At 38.1% G+C, this 24,439-nt stretch overlaps 1 long non-coding RNA gene across 1 annotated transcript in view; it reads left to right on the top strand.

Annotated features, from left to right (window-relative positions):
• The first annotated feature begins 1,385 nt into the window (after window positions 1-1,385).
• LOC117980996 (uncharacterized) overlaps window positions 1,386-24,439 on the top strand; it is a 66,653-nt gene continuing 43,599 nt past the window's right edge. The window contains exon 1 of the long non-coding RNA XR_004672497.3: window positions 1,386-1,580. This is a non-coding gene — a long non-coding RNA (uncharacterized LOC117980996). The remainder of the gene's footprint in view (window positions 1,581-24,439) is intronic.

Raw genomic sequence — 24,439 nt, 5'->3', positions numbered from 1 at the left:
AAAAGGCGCGGCGGGGGGCAAAAAGCCGCGGCGGCGGGGGGCAAAAAGCCGCGGCGGCGGGGGGCACAAAGCCGCGGCAGCGGTGGGCAAAAAGGCGCGGCGGGCAAAAAGCCGCGGCAGCGAGGGGCAAAAAGCCGCGGCGGCCAAAATCCGCGGCAGCGGGGGGCAAAAAGCCGCGGCTGCGGGGGGCAAAAAGCCGCGGCAGCTGGGGATAAAAAGCCGCGGCCGGCAAAAAGCCGCGGCAGCGGTGGGCAAAAAGGCGCGGCGGGCAAAAAGCCGCGGCAGCGGGGGGCAAAAAGCCGCGGCGGCCAAAATCCGCGGCAGCGGGGGGCAAAAAGCCGGGACGGGCAAAATCCGCGACAGCGGGGGGCAAAAAACCGCGGCGGGCAAAAAGCCGCCGCAGCGAGGGGCAAAAAGCCGCGGCGAGCAAAAAGCCGCGGCTGCGGGGGGCAAAAAGCCGCGGCAGCGGCGGGCAAAAAGCGGCGGCAACGGGGGTCAAAAAGCCGCCGCAGCGAGGGACAAAAAGCCGCGGCTGCGGGGGGCAAAAAGCCGCCGCAGCGGGGGGGCAAAAAGCCGCGGCAGCGGGGGGCAAAAAGCCGCGGCGGGCAAAAAGCCGCGGCAGCGGGGGGGCAAAAAGCCGCCGCAGCGAGGGAGAAAAAGCCGCGGCTGCGGGGAGCAAAAAGCCGCCGCAACGGGGGGCAAAAAAGCCGCCGCAGCGGGGGGGGGGCAAAAAGCCGCCGCAGCGGGGGGGGCAAAAAGCCGCCGCAGCGGGGGGGGCAAAAAGCCGCCGCAGCGGGGGGGGCAAAAAGCCGCCGCAGCGGGGGGGGCAAAAAGCCGCGGCAGCTGGGGGCAAAAAGCCGCGGCGAGCAAAAAGCCGCGGCGGCGGCGGCGGCGGGGGGCAGAAAGCCGCGGCGGCGGCGGCGGCGGCGGCGGCGGCGGCGGGGGGCAGAAAGCCGCGGCGGCGGCGGCGGCGGCGGCGGCGGCGGCGGCGGCGGCGGGGGGCAGAAAGCCGCGGCGGCGGCGGCGGTGGCGGCGGCGGCGGGGGGCAGAAAGCCGCGGCGGCGGCGGCGGCGGCGGTGGCGGCGGCGGCGGCGGCGGCGGCGGCGGGCAGAAAGCCGCGGCGGCGGCGGCGGCGGGGGGCAGAAAGCCGCGGCGGCGGCGGCGGCGGCGGCGGCGGGGGGCAGAAAGCCGCGGCGGCGGGCAGAAAGCCGCGGCGGCGGCGGCGGCGGCGGCGGCGGCGGCGGCGGCGGCGGCGGGGGGCAGAAAGCCGCGGCGGCGGGGGGCAGAAAGCCGCGGCGGCGGGGGGCAGAAAGCCGCGGCGGCGGGGGGCAGAAAGCCGCGGCGGCGGGGGGCAGAAAGCCGCGGCGGCGGGGGGCAAAACGCAGAGGCGGCGGAGGCAAAAAGCTGCAAAAGCCGCGGTGTGGGGGCAAAAAGCCGCAGCGGGAGAAAACCACGGCTGCGGGGGCAAAAAGCCATGGCGGCGGGGGCAAAATAGTGGAAATGGGGTAGAAGGCCGGCACGGCTTGGCATTGCTGGAGTGTGATGTGATAGGAAAAGTGCAGCCGAAGACAAAAAAAGATGTAAGTAGGCTTGACTCAGTGCTGCTAAGAACCCAGATGTTATCTTGAGGGTATTAACTAATAAGCAGTTTAAATCCGAATGGCACATTCTGATTTGTTTTTTGTATGTTCACATTTGGCAGGCATAGATACTGTTTGAAGAGAGGAAAGTCAGTAGATAGAGGTAAGAAACTTAAATATGTGCCAAGTCTAGAAACAAGAGACTAGGGGAATAAGGACCTTTCAAAATAAAATGCAAGATTTGAAAACTGATTGGCTAGGGGATGAGGAAAAGGCAGGTCTTTAAGATCAATCCCTGTTTTGCTTTAAGTTGTTAGGGGGTGGTTTTATCACAAATTGTAGAATATGTCATTTCAGTTTTGAACATCTTGAGTTAAATTGTCCTAACATATCTTATGAATTTGATTGTCTTCCCTGGGAAGCTGATATTTCAAAAACTTAAAGAGTATAGATTTCCAACTTGTATCCAATTTATAAAATTATCTCTAGGCTGCTGGTTTCAGGAGGTTGTTCATGAATATTCTATTTGCAAAGAATGTATTAGGAGTTAACAACAGCCTCAATATTTGTGGAGGACCAGTTAACTAAGCCACCTCTTATTTAGTTGGGAAATCTTAGCTGAAGATATTCAGTAATGAACCGACAGTGACTAAAAAATTCAATATTTAAGTATATTTCATTGTAATTTAAGTAGCCATATACAGCTAGTATTTACTACATTGAACAATGCAAATAAGAGGAAAAAAATAACCATCTCTGATACCACATGCCAAAATCCTCATAGATTTATTCTAGCTAAAGGAGTTTATCAGAAGCAGCAATTGAAAGTACCAACTAAACCAGCTGGGGTTAATTCACCGTCATTCTCTCAGAACCATCTCTTCTCTGAACAAAACAAGTCCAAGAGTTAATTGTGAATCTGCATTTTCCTTGCCTATTTTAAGGTTTGGATGTTGACACTAACTTGTGAAATCCCTCTTGTGGTGTGATATTTCGTTTTCCTTGCTTTTTGTTAGGACAAGAATGCTTCAGCTCTTAATTTAACATTATGTTTCTCCCTCCTAGGTTGAGTGAACTTAGAATGCATTCTCTGACATATCCAAGTTTTTGTTAATATGGATCTGGGGAAAAAAGCATACTTAATTAGCTAAGACTTCTTATTCTAGGCTTGACCCTGTGTTCGACATCTTTTGAATTTGTAGTTGCATAGGCTGCTCTCTGACACTGGTTAGTGATCTGGAAGCTATATTAACGTCAGGGGAGGTGGTGTATGAGCATTAGAGGTATCCTTGCAAGGAAAGACTTGTCTTATCTCAATACGTCTTTTTTTTGCACACAAGAAAGTCAATGTTTGAGTCTTCTAAAATCTTCCTATTTCCAAGTTGCAGAGTACCATTGATTCCTAAACAAAGACCTAATTTTTGACTCAGAGATGTGGCAAGGCAGTGAATCACCATTACAATTTAACAATCTTCAAGATAAAATTATCTCTCTGATATTTAGATTTTGCCCGATTATTAAGATATTTGGGTGTTTCGTTAAGAATGGAAGACTCTAGTCTCTTGAGCAAAGACTTATAAAGCCTTCAGATGATCATTTATAATTTTATGCTCTTTTCTTTTACACCTTCAACACAGTTGGAAGCAGCAAATATTCCCTAGAGTTGTTGTGTTTTTTAAACCAAATGCATGGTTCAGTGGTAGAAAACTGGGCTGATCCGAGCTGTTCTCAGTAACATTTCAGGTGACCTATTTCATGTGAAATAATCTCTAGATCCTGTCTTCAAAACTAACTAGATCAGATAACCTACCCTAGATTTTCCCCTTTTAGGGTCTGTTAGCTGCAGTCACTTTTGTGAAAATGATTGCAATGAAAAGATAGAATTGTAGATGGGGAAAATGTTTTGACTAATTTAAGCATAGTGGTATTTAATATGAGAATTTAAGTTACACACATTTGAAAATTACAATGGAGTCTCTTGGCTGAGCTTTTTAAAAAATAGTGTTTAGGCTAAAAAGGGAACTGCTACCTCTCCTAAAATCAGAAAGATGTTACAGTAATTCTCCATTCTCTAGAATTATCAGGAAGCACCTTTGTGATGATTTACTTTTGCTCTTGGGAGTGTGAGCCTGTGTAGTCGTGGAACCATCAATTAGAATGATGGCTTTCTGATCCCAAAGTCATTCATTCTGAAAACAATATTTTTCATAAAATTGAAAGTGAGAAGTTTTGATCTTGCCATTCCCAAGTAACTCCCTTAATAAGAGGCATCAGCATGCTTCAGTGACAGATGTCACCTTCCAGTGCTGAGAGTCATCTTTGAGTTCTCCATTTCACTCCCTACACTCCAATTTAGCTGCAGTTCTCTTGGCCAGTCCTATGAAATACATCCTGGCCTAACGACTTCTCACCACTAATACCACTCATACTCACAGCATTCTCACCTAAGTCACTACCTTTTTTCTCTGGATTACAATAGCCTCCCAATTTATTTGCTCACATAACCTATTTATTCTACACAGTGCACCAGATACACCCCTTTGAAATGCAAACACAATCATGTTATTCTCTGGTGAAATTATCTCATATATTCCTATCACATTTAAAATTAATTCAGAATCATCCCATGATTATCAAAACCCTACATGCTCTTCCACAACATGGTTTACTTCCAAGATATCTCTTCAACTTTTTTTTCACTGTACTGAATTGGTGACTAACACTCATATTTTTGTTTTTGTTCAAAAAGTCTTGACTTGTAAATTTTTCAGTTTCTTCTTTATCCACAGGTAACTCTTTCCTCACAAGGTGAATTGCTTGCTTCCTTGAGTTCTGCTCTCAAAGATACCCTTCATTTTCTACCTAATAGTAGTAACTGTAATCATTCATTATTCCATTACTATGCTCTATAGTGTATACAACTACTGTTCTTTGTCATGTCATTAACTAAATTATTTATTTGTTCCAGTAATGTATTCCATAAATATTGTACACCTAAAAATTATGTTATTTTTATTGCTGTATGCTCAGCTGCCCAATAACAGTTTGAGGATTAACATATTTGTTAAATGCACAAATACATTCTTTCAGAAGTGTTAGTTGAATAATTTTATATTAAACTCCCTATATACGTACAATATGAATTAGAGAAATCAGAATAAACATTCCATTGGAAAAAACTAAACAATTTGTTATAAAACATCCTTAAAAGCATCAGAAAGTTAATACAGCAATGAAGAATTACAGGACCAAGTTAAGAATGGTATGGAAGCCTGTTTGTGAGGCTTATGTTTGGGTTATCTCTTTACTTAGAATGACTATAAATCTCAAAAGAGAACTAAAGGGAGAAATAACCATATCTACTAACATGATAAGGGTATTTAAACATCTCTTAGTAATTGGGAAAGTTGAAAGAAAAGAAAAAAGAGAAAGGGAGAAAGAAACAGCGAAAGGGATAATGAAGGAGAGAAGAAGAGAAAGGAAGAGGAAGAAAAGTAAAGAGGAGGAGGGGGAGGGAGGAAGAAAGAAAGGTGAAAAGAAAGAATGGTAAAGTTTCTAACAACATAATTTCTCCTAGAATATGAATGTTGCTCTATTTGATGGTGTCCCACAGATTCCTTAGTCTCTGCTCATTTTTTATTTTTTATTCTTTCCGTTTCTCAGAGTCAGTATTTTCCATTTTCTTATCTTCAAGTTCATGACTTCTTCTGTGTGTGCAAATATACTCTTAAATCCCTCTGTTGATTTTTTAATTTTTATCATTGTAGTTTTCCACTCAGGAATTTCTGTTATCTCTTTGTTGATATTCCTACTTTTTAATATTTTTTCTAATTCCTTTATTTCTCTGTTTATGTTTTCTTTTTGACATTTGAGTAGAATTAAGAGAGTTGTTTAAAAGTCTTTGTGTAGTAAGTTTGATGTCTGGGTTTCCTTAGAGATATTTTCTGTCAATTTATTTTGTTCCTTTGAATGAGCCATACTTTCCCATTCTTTGTATGCCTTGTAACTTTTTTTGAAAACCGGACATTATAATAATTATAATTACTATGTGGTTACTCTGTAAACCAGACCCCCCCCTACAAACACACTAATGTTTTGTGGTTCTAAATTTTATTTACTTATAATATTGTTAAAGTTTTTATTTTTAGTGAAATTTTCCAAAGTGATTTACAAAACTGTTTGCTTTATAAGGTGCGGTCACTGAAGTCTTTTTGTTTCCTTAACAAATGTTAAGCTAATGTTTTGACAGTGATTTTCTTGTATGTCAGGAACTAAGCAAACAGGCAAATACAACAAAAACAAAAAGAAAAACAAGTAATCATTATCCAGCAAAATATGTCTCTAGGCTATGCAGACTGGCTTTGTGCTGGGTTCTTTAAAGCCGGCACAAAGTGTGTGTTCACTCTTGCACTGAGTGAAGTTCAAGTTTATTCTTGCACAGAGCTTGCACTGAGGGGAGGGATTGGCCAAGGTAAAAGTGTAGGCTCTTCTTATGACATTTGTCATGTGGCTTAACCTATGCATACATGTGACTTTCTAGACTCTCCCATGTACGTGAATGATTTTGAATGTCTTAGTTTTCCAAATACTCTTCTCCAACTTTTCTTCCTGTGCTGAAGGTGATCTACTATATGTGTAAACTCTAATTTTTGCCCTAAGCGTCTGTGGTTTGTTAGGTCTCCTTGCTGAGTTTCTTAATAATGTCCATTCCTTATCTGTTCTGTATTCTAGCAACACAGAAAAAAAAAAAAAAAGCCTTTCACTAGTCCTTCAGGTATCCCCCAGACCAGTCAGAACAGACACATAATAATTTGCGGGTAAGATCTTCTCTTGTTCCTTTGGACGATGGACCAGGTTTCCTCACTGGGAATGCGGGCTTCTGACACTTCAGAACTGCCAATTTGCTGGGGCAAAGGCAAGTGAAAAATGTCATAAAGTTTTCAAGTTGTCTTTTTCTTGAGTCTGCTTTCACTTGGTTGTTGTAATCTTTTGACCATTTTCCAGAGTTTTGGCAAAGTTTATTCGGACAGTTTCTCTTAGTTGTGTGATGTTTCTGTGGGGAAATGAAAGATTGCAGCTGTCTCCACTGCCATTTTGCTGATGCTCCTCTTTTGTGAATTTTTGCTTCATGTCCTTATGCTTTGTTATTAGTTCATGTATTAGTTTTCTAGGGCTGCCATAACCAAGTAACACAAACTGGGTGCCTTGAACAACATAAATTTATTGCCTTATAGTCCTGGAAGCTAAAAGTCTGAGATTGAGGTGTCGGCAGGGATGGTCCCTTCAAGGGCTATGAGAGAAAGTCTGTTCTATGCCTTGTTTCTAGCTTCTGGTGGTTTTGTGGCAGTCTCTGGCATTCCTTGGCTAACTTCTGCCCTCATAATCACATGGAACTCTCCCTGTGTGTATGTCTCCCTCTACTCAAATTTCTTCTTTTTATAAGGACATCAGTCATATTGAATTCAGGCTCATCTGATTTTATCTTAACTTGATCACCTGCAAGGAACCTATTTCCTAATGAGGTCATATTCAGTGGTTAGGATTTCAGCATCTGTATAGAGGAAACAATTTAGCTCAAATCTGTGCATACATGATTGTAATAGCTATGTCTTCCTAAAGCGTTGACCCCCTTATTCCTACAATAAAAATTTTTTAAATCCTATTCACATTTTTAATAGTCTATATTGTGTTATGAGTATAATGAGTTCAGTGTTCTTATGATTGCTCTTTGCATGATATTTTTTGTCATCTTTTTACTTTCAATCCATTAGTATCCTTGCATCTCAGCGTATATTGGGATCACTTGTTTTAATCCAGTCTGACAATCTCTGCCTGTTGATTGGATTTTAATCTGCTCACATTTAATATTATAACTGGTATAATTTTATTTGTCTGCCATTTTACTATTTGTTTTGTATATTTCTCAAATATTTTTCTTTATTGCTTTATTTTGCAATGAATGAATATTTTCTAAAATAGGGAACTTCAGATTACTAACGAAATATTTTACTATATATTTTTGAGAATTTTTGTTGTTGTCGTAAGTTTACCATGTAGGTATATGGAAAATTAATTACTCAAATCATCTTCCAATTTATACTAGTAAACTTTTAGTTATACATAGAAACATCATTCTTATTCAAATCTCTTTTATTTCCTCCATTTGAAAGTATTATCACTTTACACATTACATCTATTAAAGTTACAAAGCCAATAATACATTTTAGTAATTATGACTTTACCATCTAGAGTGATTATCTTATCATGATACATTTTTCTTCCAACTCCTTTTTGATGTTACTGGGAAATATGTTATAGACATATTACATTTCTACATGTCAAATACTCAGCAATACATTATGCACATATTATTATTATTATCATTGAGACGGAGTCTCCCTCTGTCACCCAGGCTGGAGTGCAGTGGCACTCCAGTGCCAGTCCAGTGAGCTCCGCTCACTGCAAGCTGCATCCCCCGGCTTCATGCCATTCTTCTGCTTCAGCCTCCTGAGTATCTGGGACTACAGGCGCCCGCCATCACGCCCGGCTAATTTTTTGTATTTTTAGTAGAGACGGGGTTTCACTGTGTTAGCCAGGATGGTCTCGATCTCCTGGCCTCGTAATACACCCGCCTCAGCCTCCCAAAGTGCTGAGATTACAGGCGTGAGCCATCATACCCGGCCATTATACACATATTATTTTATAAACAATTTATGATAAAGAGAAAACATGCATTTCTACTGTCTTTTATAATGTTAATATTACCTATACCCGTGCTTTTTTAAAAATGTGGATTCAAATGACTGTCTTGTGTAACTTGCTTTTAGCCTTAGGAATTTATTTTGGTGTTTTTGTTTTTGTTTTTTTTTGTTATGGTAGGTCTGGCAGCAACAACTTCAGTTAATATTTCTGTTTATCTGGCAAAGTCTTTGTGTTATCTTCATTTTTGAAAAATAATTGCTGGATAAGGAATTGGTGGCTGACAGTTTTTTTTCCTTTGCATCTTTTGAATATATTATTCTACTGCCTCTTGCCTTCCATTGTTTCTGTGAAGTCAGCTGTTAATCTTACAAAACATAGGTGCTCAAATAACAAACATGTGCATGAATATTTACAGCAGTAATAATCATACAGTCAAAAAGTGGAAACAATCCATATGCTTGTTGACTCATAAATGGACACCCAATTTTTAGCTATAACAAAGAAAGAAGTACTTATACACGGTATAATGTGGGTGAAATTTGAAAGCATTAAGTGCACAAAAAGACAAATATTACCTGATTTTATTCACATGAAACATCAGGAATTGGCAAATCAATTGGGATATAAATCAGATGAGTGGTCATTAGGGCTCAGGGAAGCAGAATAGGGTGTAACAACTTTATGCATAATGGGTTTTTAGAAGGGACAGGATGAAATTGTCCTGGAACATTGTGAATATACTAAAAGCAACTGCATTGTATGCTTTAAAATGGTTAAGTTATTAATTTTATATTATGTGATTTTTACCTTAAAAAACAAACAAAAAAAGAAAATAGCCTTACTGTATACATAATAAACTCAAGATGTGTTACAAATTTATATGTGAAATCCAAAATACTATAATATTTAAGGAATAGCTCAGTAGACTAACACTAAAATTTAATATAATCAAATATTTCCTTAAAAAAGAAAAAAGCACAGTAATTAAAAAGGGAAATATAGTTAATCTTTTTTCTCTCCAATAAGCATGCCATTAACTGAGGAAAAAATCAAGCTGCAATTATATAAACTACATTTTCTAAAACCATAAAGAAAATAAGAAATGAAAAGGGATTTGGGAAAAAAATCCAAAGGTACAGTCAACTACACAAAAAAAGCTTAGTCTCATTAATCATTATGAAAATGCAAATTGTAACTGAAATAAGATAAAACTACAATTCAAAGAGAAAGCCTAAAATTTCAACCCCCCAAAAATTCTGGGTTTTGGAGAGCTGGGATGGAATAGGGCTCCTAACCTCACAACACTGAAAGAACCAAACTAACTTCAAAGTCATGACTTTATTTTTATAGCAACCAGGTTGCCAAGAACTGAGTCAAAATGTGAGGGAAAACAAGCACCTGCAAGGAGAAAGAGGACAGATGCACTTACATAGGACAGATGCAAATAGACACCACTATGACAAGTAAAGCTGGAATAATCAATAAATTCCTGAAGACAAAGTGGGGTCGGTCAGATTGTGAGACTGCTGACAGCTGCAGAAGTTGGGAAAGATCCATCATCTTGAAAACTTTTCCCCCCAAACCCACTGTGATCTCTCAAGCAATTGGTAAGGAATCCAAGAGAGTCGGTATATGATACAGATCAGGGAGAGCAGAACACTTGGGAGGTGACCAGGTCTTGGGGGCCGAGCCCTTATGAATGGGATTAGTGCCTTTATAAAAGAAGCTCAATGGAGTTCTTGTGTGCCTTCCAGTATGTGAGGACATAGAAAGAAGGCACCAACTATGAACCATGAAATGGGCTCTCATCAACACTGAATTTGTGAGCATCTTGACCTGAGATCTTACAGCCTCAAGAAGTGTGAAAAAAGAAATATCTGTTGTTTTTTAGTCACCCAGTTCATGTTATTTTGTTATAAGAGTCCAAATAGACCAAGATATTCCACTTAATATATAGGGGAAGACAACAAAAACTGCCACACTTAGAATACTCCTGATGCTGGGAGTATGAAAACAGGAAAAACAAAACTGCTCTTGAAGGTGAAGGAGGAATACCACTGAGCTCACCAACACAGCCAGGAAAAGAACAGAAGTGTGAGAAGGCTACATTCCTGGGACCCTGAGAAAAAGTACCTGCATAAGACTGAGATGAAATTACCTACCCTAGTTATAATTGAAATCCCAAAAAGAAAAGAGGAAAAAATAACGGAGCAAAAGAAATATTTTTCAAAATAACTGCCAAAAATATTCTAAAAGAAGTGACAGAAAATCAAACTTCAGATATAGGAAACTCAGAGAATGTCAAATAGAACAAAAATAAATAAGAATTACATCTTGAAAAATCTTTAAAAAATCAAGTCTAAATTTTATATCTTGCTCCAAATATATAGAGATATAAATAGGTTTTCATCAAGATATGGAGAAAGCCATATCATGGAAACACTAAAATAAAGCTGTGGAAAGACTACATTGATATTAGACACAACAGAGTTCAGAACAAGAAATAGTATCAGAGATGAGAGATAATAGATAATACAATAATCAATTCTCAAGAAGATGTAAACATCCTACTAATTAGGGTATGCAGCTAACAACAGAACCTCCAAATACATGAGGTAAAAGATGAAAGAAATCAAAGGTGAACTAGAAAAATCCAAAATTATGTTTGCAGACTTCAACACTTTTGTCTCAGTAATGGACAGACTAGGCACAAACTCAGTAATCATATGGAAGATAAGAACAACAATATCACCAACAAGACATCCAATCTTCAATGGCAGATACTCTTTCCTTTCAAGTGAAAAAAAAACAGTATGGCATATTCTCTAACAAACCCAGAATTTCTAATATTTGCGGTCTTCCTTCCTTCTTTCCATCTTCCTTTCTCTTCTCTTCCCTTGCCTTCTTCCTTCCTTTCTTCTTTTCCTCTTTCTTTTCTTTTCCTTTTTCTTTTCCTCTTTCTTTTCTTTTTTCTCCTTCCTTCCTTCCTTTTCTCTTATTCTTCCTTCCCTCCTCCCTCCCTTCCTTTCTCCCTCCCTTCTTTTCTTCCTTCTTTTCTCTTATTCTTTCTTTCTCACTTTCTTGTTTTCTTTCCTTTTCTCCTTTCCTCCCTCCCTCCTTTTATTCCTTCCTCGCTCCCTTCCTTTCCTCCTTTTTCCTTCCTTCCTTCCTTCTCTTTATTTTCTTTGTTTCTTTGCCTTCCTCCCTTTTCCCATTCTCTCTTCCTCCTTTCCTTCCTCCCTTCCTCCTTTCTTTCTTTCTCACTTTCTTTCTCTTCTTTCTTTCTTTTCTTGTGTTCTTGCTTTCTTTTTAGTTCCTTCCTGCCTTTCTCCCTTCCTCCTTCCCTCCCTTCCTTCTCTCATTTCCTCCTTCTTTTCTTTCTTTCTTTTTTCTTTCCTTCCTTCCTTCCTTTTTTCTTTCTTTCTCTTTACTACAATTCATATTATTTAAAAAAAATTAAGAGGGGGAGGCAGAAAAATAAAGAACACTTTAATCTGCAGGTAAATAGATTATGTCTGCTGCAGACAAAAGAATGGCCTCCCAAAAATGTTCATGTCCTAATTCCCAGAGTCTAACATACAAATATGTTAGGTTGCATGGCAGTGGGAAATTAGATTTCAAGTGAAATTAAGGTTGCAATAAAATGATGGAGAGATTATCTTAAATGGGTGGGATCAACGAAATCACAAGCTTCCTTATAAGTGAGAGAAGAAGGCAGAAGAAAGGCAACCATGGAGGTCGTAGAAATTACTCAACATCACTGACTTTTAAGATACAAGAATGAGGACCCAGCGCGGTGGCTCATGCCTAATCCCAGCACTTTGGGAGGCCGGGGTGGGTGGATCACGAGGTCAGGAGATTGAGACCCTCCTGGATAACATGGTGAAACCCCACCCCTACTAAAAATACAAAAAATTAACTGAACATGGTGGCACGTGCCTGTAGTCCAAGCTACTCAGGAAGCTGAGGCAGGAGAATCACTTGAGCCTGGGAGGCAGAGGTTGCAGTGAGCTGAGATCGTGCCACTGCACTCCAGCCTGGGTGACAGAAGGAGACTCCATCTCAAAAAAAAAAAAAAAAGATATAAGAATGAGGTCATGTTCCAAGGAATAAAGGTGGCCTCTGGATGCTGAAAAATATCAAGTACATAGATTCTGCCACATAGCCCTCAGAAAGACTGCAGCCCTGCCCAAAACTTGATGTTAGCCCTGTGAGTCTCAGTTAAGGCTCTGACCTCCAGAACTGTAGGCTTAACAGTCAATTTATTGTAAGATATGAAGTTTGTGGTAATTCATTACAGCAGCAAGAGGAAGTTTATATAGTAATTGTATCATGAAAATGAGAACCATAATTTACCATTGCTTTTAATACTGCACTTGGATGTTTGAAATCACGTACATGGAAATGATCTCTATCTGAATGAGGGAGGATAGCAAATTGATGCCAAAATAATGCAAATGCAAATCTTACACTCATTTCTATGTAGGTTTCATTTAATCTTTGAAATTAAAATGAAATTAAAGGATTATGATATTTTGATGAAATTAGACTAAAATGAACAATAACAAAATAAGAACTTACTTATATTCTTTATATGGTCAATAAAGAAGTGATAGTGAAAAAAACAAGATCAAATGAAGGTGATGATTTAGGAAGTTGGAAAGATAGCTTAAACTACAAAATGGTATATAACTGGTGAACACTTAGACACACTGATTGATGAACTTCAGCTTTTGGCTTGGTGAGAGCATAAAATGAGAGCAGCTAAGGTTTGCAAATTTGTAATCTCCTTGTGGAAAAACAGGGGAAAACACATCTCAGCCTAATAAGATTTATCTACTAAAGAGTCAAGAATTGATCCATTTGTCCTTGTAATTCAAAAGCTAATTCAAATCCTGATTTGATGTATTGTGTGAACAACCATTGCTGATTATCATCGCATACCTGGCATTCTCTTTTATCTGATATCTGAAATATTTGGTAATTCCTGGACTTTCTCTTTTCAAACCCAGTACGGTTTAATTTCAATCTTAGAACAGTTGTCTTTGAGAAATTCTTCCCTCTACTGCATCTGTAAATGGCCATAGCATGGTTACATATATACTGTCGCCCCAGAGAACATTTGTTAAATTAAAACCAAAGTTTAAAGCAACAGCTTTAACTCACTGGTTTTACTAATGTTTTCCTCCCCAATAGCCACAACAATATTTATACCCTCACACCTTTTAACATAAAGCTTGGTGTTGTCTACTTTTCAGGTGCTGTCATCTATATGATCTCAGTATTTTAAAAATCAGCTTCCAGCCCATATGGTGGCTCATGCTTGTAATACCAGCAGTTGAAGAGGCTGAAATGAGAGGATTCTTTGCGCCCAGGAGTTCAAGAGCAACCTGGGCAATGTAGCAAGACCCAGTCTCTATCAAAAGTTAAAAAAAAAGGTGGGCATGGTGATGTGCACCTGTTGTCCTAGCTATTTGTGAGGCCAAGGTGGAAGGATTGCTTGAGCTTGGGAGGTTGAGGCTGCAGTGAGCAGTGATTGCACCACTGCACTCCAGCCTGGGCAACAAAGCAATGCCCTATCTCAAAAAATATATATAACAAAAATTAAAATCAGCTCTCATTGATTTCTGCATAAATATGCACAGGTGATGTCCATATAGACATAAATAATAATATATCTGACAATGGGCCCATATGATCTTCAAAATGTAAAATGCCTATCTGTGTAATTGACTGGTTAGTCTCATTAATGAATATAGATTCAATTCTACTTTCTTGTTCTAGATAAATTATATAATCTAGCTTTTCATTTCACTTATTTACTGATAACAACATGAAGAATGACAAGATATCTATTTTGGAAAATTACTCTGGTAGGAGAAAAGATGAAACAATGATAGAATTGCACGGAAAACTAGAAAAAAGTATGGTCTTCTGATATTCTATCACATCATATACTAAAGGCCTCATAAAACTCAGATATTTTACCTAAAAATGTTATTTTCATCTTAGGAATGATCAAAGCATGAGACTAGAATTGTATTACAATGTGCTTGTATCACAAGCACATGTGCTAAAAAGGAGGGGAAAACATCATTACTGATATTTTAAACGGATGTTTTACTTTCCATCAACATGAACCTCAACTTGATATGATGCAGATTGAAGGAAATCACCCATAATTCCACATTAAGAAGGCCTGTGATATTTTATGGGAAAATAAATAGAGAAAATGCTAACAGAAACCCTATTAAGCATTAAGCTTTATGGAGCAAAGACAAATCCAGTGGTGAAAGATACACACTCGAGTTCTGTTTGTTGTCTTGGAACAATTCGGTTTAGAGGTGACTGGTGGGTGAGGAGAACGTATGCGAGTTCACCAAACAGAAAAGCTGAATGAGGCAATGCCTCTTCCTGACCATATCTCTTACTCAGATAACTATATAATTTATTGTCCAGTAAAGGTTATATTTAAAATTCATATTAAAAGTCATGCAATGAAGTTGTCCAGGGAAATCAAGACTTAACAGTCTCACTCTGACAATAATGAATAGGGGGGTTCCCTGAAGATAGACTAGGACATGACCCCACACTGGCAGGTAGTAGTACCAGAAAAGAACCCATGGAAAATCTTTACCTTATGCTTGAGATAGGGACCAGGCTTAAGTGAAAGCCAGACATAAAATTCTATCTAAAATATATCCACAATCGATGAAAATATGTGGTGTACAGGCATAGAATGTCTTTACTGGATCATTGAAATAGTAAGATAAATTCAAATTTTTACATTGTTTTATTTTCCTCCAGTTAGGGCTTGAGGTTTGTCTCTGGAGAGTGACTGTCAATTGGAGCCCTGCCTTTCTGGGGTTCTGGGCAGGGGGTTGTGGATGCTTAACATGTGCCTCTCACAGGACACTTCCTTACCCCAGCAGTGGCCAGGTGTGCATCCCACGACCAGGCCTCCCTCTCACAGAACATCTGTTGAGACTAGGAGATGCCTGGTGACTGTTGCCTGACCTGTGTCCTGTGTATTTCTGACAAGAGCCACTCTCAGAGACCCTGGCCAGGAGGAGAGTTAGGTTCCAGTATAGGTCAGATCAGACACATGGAGGCCACAGGACCAAACATGGGAAATCGCAGAAGTAGTTTAATTACTCACAGATCCAGAGAGAAGAGGGTAGCTGAGAAGAGGGTTTAGCTGTGTCCCCAGCCAAATCTCATCTTGAATTCCCACATGTTGTGGGAGGGAACAGGTGGGAGGTAATTGAATCATGGGGGCAGGTCCTTCCCATGCTGTTCTTCTGATAGTGAATAAGTCTCACAAGATCTGATGGTTTTATAAAGGGGAGTTTCCCTGCACAAGCTCTCTCATCTTGTCTGCTGCCATGTGAGACTGCCTTTCACCTTCCACCATGATTGTGAGGCCTACCCAGCCATGTGGAACTGTGCATCTATTAAACCTCTTTCTTCTGGAAATTACCCAGTCGGGCATGTCTTTACCAGCGGTGTGAAAATGGACAAATACAGTAGCACACCTCATAGGGCTGAACAAAACGGAGAAGATGAGTGGGGAGCAAGAGAGAGAAAAGGGGTCTGTGGGACTCCAGCCTTTATTGGGCCCAGAACAGTACCCAAATAAGTTTTCCACGGGGCTCTAGTCATTGGGGTGAGTGCCAGCAGGCACATTTCTTGGCTTCCGCTGCAACTGAGCAGGTCACTCTGGCATGTGGGGGCTGTCCAAGTGGGCTGTGAGGTCTGTGGGGTGAGTCATGCAGATTGTATCCAACGGTTCCATAGCGGGTAGTCACCAGGGGGAGGCAACTGTGTAGGGTCAGTATCTGGGCCAGCCACACTGAGGAACTGTGAGGGTTAGAACTGGAAATTGTCAAGGGAATCTGAACCCAGCTACCATATGAGAGAGTTCAACTTACATTCAATGTGAATGCCATGGCAATATTAAAAGGTAAGAATTCGCTCCATACGTGCTTGAGGTAAATAGGAGAAACCTAGAATTTATGTAAACAGTGAGAAGATTAGATGTGAAGTTTTCTGTCACATATTTTAATACTGGCAGCATATTATATATGTCAATCCATCAGGCATTCAGAATTACATGCTTATGAAAATTTTTTGCACCATCAGACAAAAGACAAGGGTAGAAGACATTTTTAACCCTATAAACGCTAGCAAATTAAAAACAGTAGGACTTTTATGTCCTAATATATCTATGTTGTGAAAGGCTGCCCTGTGAAATACGGGATTTCTTAAACATATTTTAAAAATCATAGGTGTCAATATTTTTTAGAAATCCATTTAAATTTTCTCTTGCTATTTTACAATGCCTATTTATTTAGTGGTTCTGCTGATTTTGATGTATATCCTAAACTTTACATTTTCTTTAAAGTATGTTTTATACAACTTTGTGTAAAATGTTTCAGTATCTTCACATTCTCTCCCTGTCCTTTTGTTTTGCTCTTATATGGTGGCCTTGAGTCTTTTCTCTGGCTTTTCAAACCTAGTAAGACTAAGACACTAAAGTAACTTTGCCCATGGTTTGGTAATGCCTTCTAAAGCACATCCTAAGCTCTCGTGCATACAGGGGTCTCCTTTGAGCTCTATGCTTTTGAGATCCCATATACCTAAATTCCAGTACTCCAAATCAGTACTGCTCAGTTTTAGTTACTAAGTTTAAAAATGTATTTTAATAGCAAGTTAGTTTAGTGCACTCTTGCTTCTTTCTTTACTGCTGGTATACATGTATATTCCTTTAAATGAATCTTAGAATTTATTTAAAAATTTTAAATTATACTAATGAAACTGTATATTGTTGTGAATTCATAGGTGAATTTGGAAAGAATTTGTCTTTATGATACTAAATCCTTTTTATCCAAGAATCATATGTGCCTTTATATTTATTCCAGTCTATATTTATATCACTGAGTAAATATATAGAAATGTGGATACATACAGCTGTTGTTATAGATAGATACAAATATAGATATAATATCTTAAATCTATATCTATCCCATATAACATGTATACATGTTATATGTGTGTATATATATTTGTTTGTGTTATTAAAGAGCTCCCTTAAAATTTTTCTTTTATTTCCTATATAATTTTAGGTTGAGCTTGAATTTTCCTTGTATAAACAAGCAAATATTTATACTAGTTTTAATACTGAGATTTAGACATTCTATCTTATTTTAGCATTGAATATTTTCACAATTATTATAAACATTATCTAATATTAATAACGGAACTGTTAAAAATGTTTAAAATTGTACCTTTGAATTATTTTATTGTTGAATTTAAATTCCTTTAAGTATGATAGTAAATTTCTATTTTATGCTTTCTCTATGCATATGCAAATTAATCTATCCACTTCTCTATCTCTATGTAGTAACATGAAAATCAGGCCTCTCTTCTTCTAATGGACATACACATGTTTGCATATAGAATATCAGACTCTTTATAGCATTTAAAATCTTTAAAGACATGAATATTACCTTTTGACAAATATATTTTTGCATGTACTGAGAATACCCTATTTATTTTTTATTTGGGCTAATCAATATGATTATTAATATTATTGGATTACCAAATTTAGAATCACACTTTCATCCCCAAGGTGGATATTTGTGGGTTTTTTTGCCAATTTCTTGTCTTACTCTTTCAAATATTGTTGGATATTATTTTTATTTTATTTGGCATTTTAGTGTCAATATTTGTAAGTGATGAACTCTACTTATTTTTTCTTCAATATCTGGTGGGTTTTATAATTATTGCTATATTGGATTTTTAGTAGACATTGACAAAAATTATTCCTGTATGTTTTATAGCTGTATGAAGGAAACAAATATATTTTACCCCAAAATATATTTCCTTGATATATTTCAAAATGGCTATTCAGAAGGGCTGGAAATGCAAACATAGCTGCAAAGCTGTCTTGGGGAGATTTGCATCAGTAGAGAATCTGCCTTGATGCAGCCAGGCTTTCTCTGAGGTCTGCCCCCTTGTCTGGATCTAGGAAAGGTTAACTGAGAGTCTGAGGTCTCCAAAGGTCTGAAAGAAACATTTTCTTTCTATTCTCTCTGAGGACTACTCCCAGTGAGGTTTCACCTACGTAATAAGGTAATAAGTCCACTGTTGCTAGCCAAGGTCCTTTTCTCACATAACCTTTTTTTTTTTTTTCCCTGTGATCCAGGACCCCATTCTTTCTGTAAACTTCATGTGGTAGATAAGCTTCTGCACCCATTGTGTGTCTGGGTCTTCGTTCTAAGGGCTCCAGTGTACACACATTGCAGAAACCAGTATGCCTTTCCTACTATTTATCTGCCTCCTATTAGTGATTTTCAGGGAAACTTCAGAAGGCAAAAGGGACATTCTCCTTTAGCCCATACTCAGACAAAATCCCCCAACATTTAACTGATTCCTAATAGCTTAAAATCACTTTGAAAAATCCACATATTTATAAACTTTTCTTCCCTCTTTGATTTCTGTTCAGCTTGGGTTTTGTTTTTTATTCCATTTACTTCATCCTCGAAAAGGATGAAGTCTATTTTATGTCTATTCATTCTCATTTATTGACATTGAGAAAAGAAAATAACTTTCATGTGAGAAATGCAAGTCCTTTTAAATAATCAGGCCCAGAGAGATATTCAAATGAGACAGCAGTTCTGTCCTGCTCCTCTTTGAGCTGTGTGTTCATCTAGGCTGCTTGCTGTTCCCACAGTAGCTATAAATTAACCAATAATGCCACACCAGACACTATAATCCACACCCAATAATAGTGTAACAGTGTATAGCCAGTCACTAATAAATGTTATTTCCATAAGCCAATGAGAATTTGTGACAAACCTCTTTGCATCATCCCACTTCTTGTCCCTTTTTTGCCTTTAAGAAACTGCTTGTTGCAAAGCTCCAAATGGAGTTCATATCCAAGGATACTTGGCTCTGTTTCTTCCAGGCAGCTGCCCTCACTGTGGCTCAAGTAAACTCTTTGAATTACGTTTTGTGCTTCAGCCTCTTCCACTTATATTAACAACATGGATTTGTGTCACCATGTACGGCAATTAAAATGTTTACACTTTTCCCCTCGAGGGCACTGATGTGTTTTCCTGAGCACTTGGAATAGCTACGTAGTGTTTACTGTCTAGATTATGGTTTCTCAACCTTGGTGCTACTTACCTTTAGGACTAGAGGATTCTTTGTTGTGGGAGGCTGCCCTAGCAATGCTAGGTGTTTCGTTTGACCTCTAAATTTCACACCTCCACCAGTCTTGACATCCCCACAATAACCCTAGACATTGACAAATGTCTCCTGGGGAAAACTCTCCACCAGTTGACAGCCAAACTTCTTGAAATATTGGAATTGTCAATTGAGTTTTTATCTTATCCAAAACAAATATTTTTCTTTGTTTTTAAACATCTACTTCCATCTACTTATCTAGTTATTTTTACTTTTATTTGTAACTTAATTCCATCAAGGAGAGAGAGTGCATTTTCTGTTATGCTAAATTTTTGTTGAATGTATTGATTTTTTTATGACCTGATATATGGGTGATATGTAGATATTACATGTTTGTATTATCAAATTTCAGGGTGATAATAAAATTAATACTTATAATATTTATATTGTCAGTGTATATTAGTTATTTTCTTTCTTCACTACAGGAGTTTTTCAACCTATAGGCTATTTTCAATTCTAGGTTATCCAGTAGATTTTGAAATGTTATGATTAAATATCTACTTCTCAAGCATTCATCTTTGCAAATGAATCAATTCCAAGCTCTTATAATGCACATCATATAAAGGGCAGATTAGTCAATATATGGTTCAGAAATAATTATGTAATATTTATAAGAAAATTAAAAATTTAGATCCTTAACTCAGATAACAATAATCCAAATTAAAATTTGATTTAATTACATAATTTAAAATGACACCAGAATACTAGTAAAAATGTAGATAAGTTTAAATAATCCTTTTTAGCTGTAGGACTTTATTAGCATAAATTCAAATACAGGAACCAAAGTAAGATTGAGACCTATAGTCAAAGGTTAAAATGTACACATTATAGGGGCATGATTAAACTAATTTAAAGCATAATAACATGGAGAAATATTGCAAAACATACATTTTACTGAATTAATTGTTAATATCTAATCATTAAGTGAGAACAAAGGTAAAGAGTAGCTACACACACACACACACACAAGTGCAATATTGTCAAATAAACGTGATGTTCAGCTACACTAGAAATCACACCTGTGTTTTCTCCACAGAAGAGTAAAGATTAAAAATCACAATAATATTTATTGTACATATGGAGGTAAAGATACTCAAAATATTACCCTAAAATACATTTTTTTTTTTTTGACATGGAGTTTTGCTTTTATTGCCGAGGCTGGAGTGCAATGGCACAACCTTGGCTCACTGCAACCTCAGCCTCCCAGGGTCAAGTAATTCTCCCAGCTCAGCCTCCCAAGTAGCTGAGATTACAGGCATGCACCACCACACTCGGCTAATTTTTTGTATTTAGTAGAGACGGGGTTTCACCATGTTGGTCAGGCTGGTCTCGAACTCCTGACTTCAGGTGATTTACCCACTTCAGCCTCCCAAAGTGCTGGGATTACAGGCGTGCGCCTGGCCAACTTTTTGACATATTTCAAGATGGCTACTCAGAAGACTGGAAATAGCTTCTTCTACAAGAATAGCTGAAAAGTTGTGTTTGTTGGGGAGATTTGCATTTATAGAGAAAATCTGTATTGATATAGACAGGCTTTCCCTGAGATACTCCCTTGTCTGGGTTTAGGAAAGATTAACTGAGTCTGGCACATTTACATTTCTAAAAACCATTTCCTATCTATACTTCCCAAGAGGAGGGCTGCTCCCTGTGAGGTTTCATCCATGTAACAAGACCACCTCTGCTGCCAGGCTCCTCTTTCTTCCTTGTCGTCACCTGTCTTCCGCAAAGCCTGATTGACCAACGTACAGCTCTGTGTTTTCTGTAACCTCAAGACAGCATAGGCATGTTGACTACCTTGCCTTTCCTGGAGTTTTTATATATATAGTATATATTTGCATATCCATTTATAATATACAAATATTTGTATATATATTTTTATATATTATGTAAACTCCTAGTGCATACTTGTGCACATAATTATATTTGTAAACCTTTTTTCTGTTAATTTGTACATTATCAGTTTGTTTTATAGACTCAAATAATTAAAGCTTCAAGGGAAAAATTTAAACTTTCCTATAGAGAAAAGACAAATATATATGTGACAAATAATATTTAGAGTGTAAGATGCTTTTTAAAGGTATATTTGCAATTTCTGTCTAAACATTTAAATATACATTTGTTACTTTAACTATAAAATTTCAAATAATTTAAGCTAAATACATAGTATATGCAGAAAATTTAGCAATATTTGTATGTAGCACCTTACTGTGTATTACTGTAACCAGTTGTGTAATATAAAGAACTAATTAAGGTAGCACCTACTTTTCAAATATCACATTTTTTCACAGACCTATTAAATAAGACAAATAACATTTAAACTTTATTTTTAAATTTGTAGAATAGTAGTTTTCAGCAGATGGTTTATTTTAGCAAATTCCATCTTCAGATTGTGCTATGCTTTTATGAGTTCCAGCTGTTAACGGATAATATTTTACTGCTGAATCTATCATGTGTGATATAATTGCTCATTATGTGCCTTAAAACACAAGCAATATAGTTATTTTCAACTTTTAGCAAATTAAAATCTTATCAGCAATTTAAAAACTCTAGAGTTGTCTTCTTCTGGTTAATTATTTTAAACTTGTATTTTTCTCTTTATGTTTTTAGTGAGTTGTCTTATCAAGGAGAAGAACTCAAGCTGATTATTCTTTTTTTTTCTCTTCCATCCACCTCGCAGGTGTGTTAATAATTTCATTTCTCAGAAAATGTTCTTTCATAGCCATCTTACAAGATGAGAGACCTTTTAACATCTTCCATTCGGATGTGATACCAGTAATGGAAAATATTCCGGCTTCATGAATATGGTGATACAAATAGTTATCCGTCTAACCTCTGTCAGTGCCAAATGTTTACTTTACTCAGTGAATTACTCAGTTGACTGGTAATTTCTTCTGAAATCACTAATGAGAGGATCAGAGGTCTGGCTGTTGTCTGTACCGCATATGACTCCCAGTGCAGACAATTGTTTCTATGGAGCACAGACAGTTGAAAGGATTGACTTCCTGCTTAGAACAGTTTCTGCTGTGCTTCTTATCCTTCTTGTGGAGATTTCAGATTATCTGAATTGTTTTTCTATCTTAAGAAAAAACTCAACAATTCTCCCACCTGAGAGGAATGTAAACTGTAGTAAGTTAGCAGAAGCAATCCGTAAAGTTTTTACATTGTTTGTTGTAAAATGCAGTGTTGGTGTCTCCATCACTAACATTTTGTATCCCTCATTGCTCTTTTTTTGACTGCAATAGGATACCTCTAGGCAAATCTATATTCCCGAGACAGAGTGCCCTTTTGGTTAGCTATAAGTACACTCAATGGTAGGCTGAAATACTAGTTTTTATCTATGGCGAAATGGAATCATACCAGTGATTTTCTTTAAAAGGAAATTTAACTCTTGCTATGGTTTGAATGCTTGCCCCTTCCAAATCTCATGTTAAAATTTGATCCCGAATGTTGCAGGTGGGGCTTACTGGGAGGTGTTGGGTCATGAGGATAGACCTTCATGAATGGATAATACCCTCCCTTAGGAATCTCAAGCTATCCTCCCTCCTCGGTGCCCTCAGGAAAGAGTGTACCATTCTTTATTCAACTATAATTGCCCCACCCATCCTTTTTGAGATATTAATTACATGTATGTTACACTGCTGCATATGGTCTCATGTATCAATGAGTTTTTGGCTTTCTTAGTTTACCCATTTTCCTTTAGTTTGTAAAGCTTCTATTTTTTCTACAAATTTTCTGATGTTAGGGTAAAATCCATTACTTATTCTATCTCATGGAATTTTTATTTCAAATATTTATTTTTCATCTATACATGTCACATTTTTCATTTTATAACTTCTATTTTTCTCCTATGTTCAATTTTCATTTAAGTAATTTGACATATATATGTATTTATCTATATGTATTTATAAAATATATTTACTTTAAAGACCTTGAAAATTCCTTCTTCTGTGTCATTTATAAATGACTTATTTTTATCCTGTTAATATTTATCTTAATAATATATATCTTCTGGCTTCTTTGCAGGTCAGAGTTTTTTTTTTTTTTTTTTGGATATTTTGATGTTATGCTATTGAATATCTAGATTTGATTGGCTACCTTTGAACAATGTTGTGGCAGGCAGTTCGGTAACTTCGGGAAGAGTAATTTTCTGTTGTTGTTTTAAATCTTCTCTTTAAACTTTGTTGAGTTAGTCTAGAGCCATCTGTAATTTGGAGCTAAATGAGCACTGTCACTAGGGCATGAACCTCCAGTGGTCTTTACTGAATATCCTGGAGGTACAGAGGGGATTCCCTTCTCTGGCTGGTCGGAGCTAACATGTCTTCCTGTCATGTGATGCCAGGGAAGTCTTCTTCTTCCAACTTCCTGGTAGAGTCCTTTGCTGAGCTCCTTAGAATTTCATCCTATGTACATTTGGCTTAGGGACTTGGGAGAAACCTTAGGCTGATTCTTATTTCCTTTCTCTGTAAACTTTCTCTTCTACTACACATTCCAGCTGCTTAACCTTTTTTGATTTTTATCTGGTTCCTCAGTGCAATGACAATGTCTGCTGTCTCTGGGATTCCACTCTACTGCTGTCACGGAGAACCTGGGAATAAAGCAGGACTCATTCTGGTTCCTTCTCTTCTCTTGCAGAGCACAGTCCTGTGCTGCCTGATATTCAGTACTTCAAAAAAATGTTTCATATATTTTGTCCATTTTACTATTCTTTAACTCTAAAAGAGTAACTCCAGTCCCAGTTACAGCATCATGTTCTGTAACTCTACTCCTTGTTGCTTCATTCTGCCATTGTCTGGTATGATCGCCCCTTTCCCTTCTGTAATCAGGCCAAGAGCATAATATAATACTAGTTATAACTGCACAGCTTGCCTCCGTTGTGTAAAAAAATCACTGAGACTTAACTGTGTCCA

The sequence above is a fragment of the Pan paniscus genome, chromosome 6 (assembly GCF_029289425.2).
Source record: "Pan paniscus chromosome 6, NHGRI_mPanPan1-v2.0_pri, whole genome shotgun sequence".
NCBI classification, from domain to species: domain Eukaryota; kingdom Metazoa; phylum Chordata; class Mammalia; order Primates; family Hominidae; genus Pan; species Pan paniscus.
This window is presented reverse-complemented; position numbering and strand designations above follow the sequence as displayed.